Source organism: Pistacia vera, unplaced genomic scaffold, assembly GCF_008641045.1.
Source record: "Pistacia vera cultivar Batoury unplaced genomic scaffold, PisVer_v2 Contig101, whole genome shotgun sequence".
Taxonomy (NCBI): domain Eukaryota; kingdom Viridiplantae; phylum Streptophyta; class Magnoliopsida; order Sapindales; family Anacardiaceae; genus Pistacia; species Pistacia vera.
Genome location: NW_022195039.1, coordinates 616,649 through 622,648, shown reverse-complemented (window position 1 = coordinate 622,648; position 6,000 = coordinate 616,649). Strand labels below are relative to the sequence as shown.

At 36.9% G+C, this 6,000-nt stretch overlaps 1 pseudogene; it reads left to right on the top strand.

Moving 5' to 3' along the window:
• The first annotated feature begins 304 nt into the window (after positions 1 to 304).
• On the top strand, positions 305 to 1,519 carry LOC116109817 (annotated as a pseudogene).
• Positions 1,520 to 6,000: the final 4,481 nt, after the last annotated feature.

Below are 6,000 nucleotides of genomic sequence, written 5' to 3'. Positions count from 1 at the left end.
ATTTATATTTTATGATCTTAAGGGGAAATTTAATAAAATCTTTTGTAATTGTACTAGTTAATTAGGGTTAATACGTTGTTTTTAGTTTTGTTATGTTTTCAAAAAGTTTCATGGTGTTAGTTTGATTATGATTTCTAAAATGGTAGACTATCATTCTAAACATCGGATGTGGGGAACTCCTATACCTTTGTAGGTTATTTTAATTTTCCCAAATATGAATTCACACATAAATACCACCTCTAGCAACTCCTTAATCATATATATATATAATATATATATATATAATATCCCTTTCCCGCCTGATATGCACACAGCTCTCAATAAATTATCAATAGTTTGTGTAGCAACTAGCCACTATAAACCAGCAAACCAAAAGAAGCCAAAAACACATAGCCGGTTGACATTTCCTTTTACATCTCATGTCGCCCCTCTTCTTTCCCTCACCCAGAGGCTTTCACAGGCTGCTCCAGAATTGATATTCTCTTTCTTCAGCACGCCTCAGTCTAATGCCTCGATTTTCCAAAAGATGGAAAGTTTGATAACATAAAACCCTACGATGTTGACACAGGATTACCGGAAGGGTAGTGCACAAGGGCCAGGGCCCTCCGAGAGTGGCAGTGGAGTACTTTCTGAAGGCCACCTGGGAACTTTCAGAGGGCTATTCAAACGGCGGTGGTGGAGACAGGGATGGAGATTTCCTGCTTGATCTCGGATGCGTTTCTTTGGTTCGCGGCGGAATGGCAAAAGAATGCAAGCTCCCGGTACCGTTCTGGACCGGCGGTCTTCGTCCGCTGCTTGTCCATCTTGAACAGATAATCTGAGGCAACAGTTGAATCAACGGTATGCGTATTTAACTTAACTGTTGTTCAAAAAAGTTATGTCATAGCTTTTCCTTTATCCTTTTTCGCGTTTCCACTTTGTCGTAAAGTTAACAAATCATGGATGAAATTTCTTTTTCCTTATATTACAGGACCTGGAGACCAAACCCTTGAATTTCTTCCAGGATTTTCTACAATACGTCAGGATCTTCCCGTGGAGTCGTCTCCGGATCAATAGATTCACCTTCTCAGTTATGCTGCTCAGAGTTGGAAAAATGCTGCCGAATGCAACCGCGGTTGCCATAAACTCCTTTGAGGAACTAGACATTACAGTTGTTGACACCATCAAGTCAAGACTGAAAATTTTTCTGAACGTTGGCCCCTTAATCTTAACATCTCCGCCCGCCTCCCGATTCTGATAAATACGGCTGTCTGGCTGGTTAAACGCGGAAACATCTTGCCTACATAGTTTCGGTAGTGTGGTTACCCTTCGCTTTCCGACCTAGCAGCATTAGCTGAAGCACTGAGAAAATAGGATTCAGTTTCTTGTGTCATTTAGAGGCAATCCGGAGGAACATTTGCCCAAAGGCTTTTTAGAAAGGACTAGCGCTTATGGAAAGATAGTTCCCTGGGCTCCCCAGTTAAAATCCTGGAACATTCTTCGTTGGGGTGTTTGTGACGCTGCGGAGCGAAGTCTATAACGGAGAGTATCATCGGTGGCGTGCCGATGATTTGCAGGCTTTTTTCGCGGATCAAGGGCTGAACCAGCGAACAATGGAGACAGTATGGGGGATTGGTTGGGTTTGGGGGAAATTTCCGAAAGATGAATCACTGGAAGCCTTGGAAGCAATTTGTATTCTGAAAAAGGGAAGATCATGAGAGAAAAAGTTGCTGCCCTTAAAAGACTTCTTTCCAGGCTGTTGACCTGGGGGGTAGTCCCTACAAATTTCAATTCTCTAATTGAAATCATCACCACAATGATTACGAGAATACTAACTTACAAAGAAATTTTACAAAGTCTTCATATAAAAGAGGTGACAAAAAAATATAAATAGGAATTTAATGAGTTTGACATGTGTTCACTCTCTCTATTCATTTTCCACCCCATTTTATGCAAATATTGTAAGATTTCTTTGTAATATAATATTATTGATTGATTACTATGCTGTTTTTATTGAATTACGATCTTCTCTTGAGTTTTCAAAATTTCTTATATCGTTTTGTTAGATATGTATGATTATAATTTATTTCCTTTAAAATTGTTTTCATCAACCATGTATCATATCCTGTATTTTATTCAAGTATCTGGAAAATATATGATCACTTGAATTGAACTAGAACTGCTAGATCTGGCTACTGCAACAAGTTATCCAATTAATCCATGCATGCATTAGCTATATGAAACTTGCCACTCATTAATAAACCAATAATGTAAGAAATTGATGCGCCAACGTTGAAGCTTTTTTTTTTTTTTTTAAATTATAAATAGGTTTTCATTTGTGTCAAAACTAGTGTTACCATGAATTAGTGGAGTATTAACTAATAATAAGTACTAAGTAAATCAATTTAAGCTTTAAGAAATTTTCCCCGCTTAAAAATTTACATTGAGAGGGTCAAAAAAGTATAATTCAATAGTGACTGTTATTGAACTCAATCAAACAGTTAACGAATTAGTTGTTAAGAGAATTATTATTACAAATTAAGAAATGAAGGTTGACTATAGTGTAATAGTTGTAAGGGCAAAAAGTAATTGATAAATCTTGCATTTAATAAAAAATCAATCCCACAATTAAAACAATTCACATGGCCTCATTTATGCCTATCATCTCAACCACTTAATTGCCCCATACGGATTTGGTGTGCTCAAACAACTTGCTTTTAAGGCTGTGGAATCTGAAGGTAGGTCTACTTCAAATTTCAAAGCTCTGTTGAGATTATCACTCCAAGAATAGTATCAGAAATTTTTAATTTAATGTAGTAGCAAATAAGATCATTTTTCTTATTTAAGTTGTTGGACATATATATATATAGATTTGGGGAGACTGTCCATGTAAGTATTTTTATTGAAGAGAAATTTATATGGAAGATCTCTCCATCTCACTTTGCTCACGGTGAGACCATCCAATAATGTAATGTCATGTATTATTTAAATATTTGCAAAATTCTCTATCATCCACTTATCACCATGCATTAGCATATAACTTCCATATCATTCATTGATGCCAATCACCCTTAGGACCAGAATGTATTTAACCCATATAATGTCATCTCATTAGTTTAAAATCATTTTGTCAATTTGGTAGATGAATTTCACTGAAGGCCACTGAATAGACTTCTTCCCAACAATGTAAAATCGTCTGGGGCAATTTAATGGTGTCGATGAAAGGCATAAATGAGGGTCCATGTGAATTTAGTTTAAACAAATTATTCAATTATTTCTTCCCTTACAGCTATTGTACTCTCTAATCACCTTCATTTATACCATTTATTTCTTAAGTTCAACTAACTCATTACTTTCTGTTGATCTTAAATAAAAGTCAGTATTGAATTCTACGTTAAGGACAATGGCTGTTGGTGGTAGGCAAGGAATCTTAGACATTTATACTGTAGAGAAGAAATTAATTGAAGAATGTCGGTGAAATATGTATTAAAATTCTGTTATTAAAGGTGGTATTATGTGACATGATACTACGAGTCATGGACAAATACTTTACGTGATAGCCTCAGTACCTCATTTTTTTCACTTGGTGAACTGTTCAATTAAACAAAGTATCTACTATTTTAATTTTCAAAACCACCATGGTGATTGTCATCAATGAATGATAATGATAGTTATATGCTAATGTACGGTGATAAGTGGATGAGAGAGAATTTTGCAAATATAAAATAATAGAAAATGTAGAGTTACCGAAAGTTTATACCGAATTTGTGCACCGAATACGTGACAAATCCTGATCGTTATTATATTAACTGATAATAAATCAACGGTCAAGATTTGTCACGTCATTCGGTGTACAATTTGGTATACAACCCGTCGGTAACTTTAATTACTCATATAATAATTACATGACTTAAATTATTGAGGGTCTCACCATGTCAGCAAAGTGAGGTGGAGAGACTCTTCCATATACATTTTTCTCTTCAAAAAAAATTTACTTGGGACAATCTTACCAAGTCCTATATATATAAATTAATTAATTAATTAATGGTTTTAATAAACCATCGATTACATTCATGTAAATATAGATAAAAAGAAAGAATTCAGTAGTTAATATAATTGCTACACATGTTGGTGCTCGTACCAAACAACTTAATAAGACAATGATCTTATTTTGCTACTGCATTAAAATTAAACATTTCTAATTCTAATTAATTCTTGGACGTGAAAATCTCATAAGAGCCTTCAAATTTGAAGTAGAGCTACCTTCAGATTCTACAGCCTTTAGAGTAAGTTTTTTGATCATACCAACTTAAATCCATTTAGGGGCTTTAAGTGGTTGGGGATGATAGATACTTATATGACCGTGAACCAAATGCACCCTATGGGTGTGTTTGTTTTATTATTTTGAATAGTATTTTTGAAATAGTATTGGTAAGTAGAGTTGGGTGATTATTACGAGGTAAAATTTAAAAATTAACAAAAAAACCCTTAGGTTTGCTAATTTAACTAAACACCCTAATATATAAAAATTTTATAAAATGACAAAAACACCCCCACCCACCCACAGTGGCAAGATTCCGGCCACCACCGCTAGAATATGACCAGAATCTGGTGTTACAGCGCATGCCCGGTTGGATCTGGCTAGTCATTCATCGATCTAGCTGGAAAAGGCCAGATCCACTAATTACCGGCCATTTCCGATCGGTAGTGCACCATTGTGACAAATTTCGATCGCCACTGACGGTTAGATTCGTGGCCAGTAATGCGTCAATTTGGTCTTTTGCGGTGGATCTGGCCGGGCCAAGAGATGGTCGTCGTTGACCGTTAATGACAGCCATATCTTTAGCCGTAGATCTGACATTTTCTAGCCAGATTCGTGATGGATTTGGCTGCAAAAGGCCAGATCAGCGAATGACTTGCCAGATCCGACTGGTCATGCACCATAACACCAGATTTTGGCCAGATTCTGGCTTTGGTGGCATGAATTTGGCTAATATGTGTGGGTAGGGGTGTTTTTGTCATTTTATAAAATTTTTATATATTGGGGTGTTTAGTTAAATTAGCAAACCTAGGGGTTTTTTATTTTTTTTCTTAATTTTTAAATTCTACCTTGTAATAATCACCCAACTCTACTTACCAATGATATTTGAAAAATACTACTCAAAATAATAAAACAAACACACCCATAAAGTAACACTTAGGGTGTGTTTGGTTCGCGGTCATATCAGTGTTTATAGACAGGCTATTCGCAAGTGTACGAAATCGCGCAAGTAATAAAACTCGAGTAAACGAGTGTCGAATCCCAAGAGAACTACCTACCAAGTACCAAACTAGTCTATTTTGTTGCTATTTGATGAAACATAATTTTAGACCAAAAACACATAGCCGTTTTGACATTTCCTTTTACATCTCTGTCGCCCCTCTTCTTTCCCTCACCCAGAGGCTTTCACAGGCTGCTCCAGAATTGATATTCTCTTTCTTCGCACGCCTCAGTCTAATGCCTCGCATTTTCCAAAAGATGGAAAGTTTGATAACATAAAACCCTACGATGTTGCCACAGATTACCGGAAGGGTACGTGCACAAGGCCAGGGCCCTCCGAGAGTGGCAGTGGAGTACTTTCTGAAGGCAACACCTGGGAACTTTCAGAGGGCTATTCAACGGCGTGGTGGAGACAGGGATGGAGATTTCCGCTTGATCTCGATGCGTTTCTTTGGTTCGCGGCGGAATGGCAAAAGAAATGCAAGCTCCCTGGCTACCGTTCTGGACCGGCGGTCTTCGTCCGCGCTTGTCCATCTTGAAAACATATCTGAGGCAACAGTTGGGAATCAACGGTATGCGTATTTAACTGTAACTGGTTTCAATGGTTTTTCATAGCTTTTCCTTTATCCTTTTCGCGTTTCCACTTTGTCAGTAAAGTTCAAAAATCATGGATGGAAATTTTCTTTTTCCTACAATACAGGACCGGAGACCAAACCCTTGAATTCTTCCAGATTTTCTACAATACGTGCAGTGGATCTCCC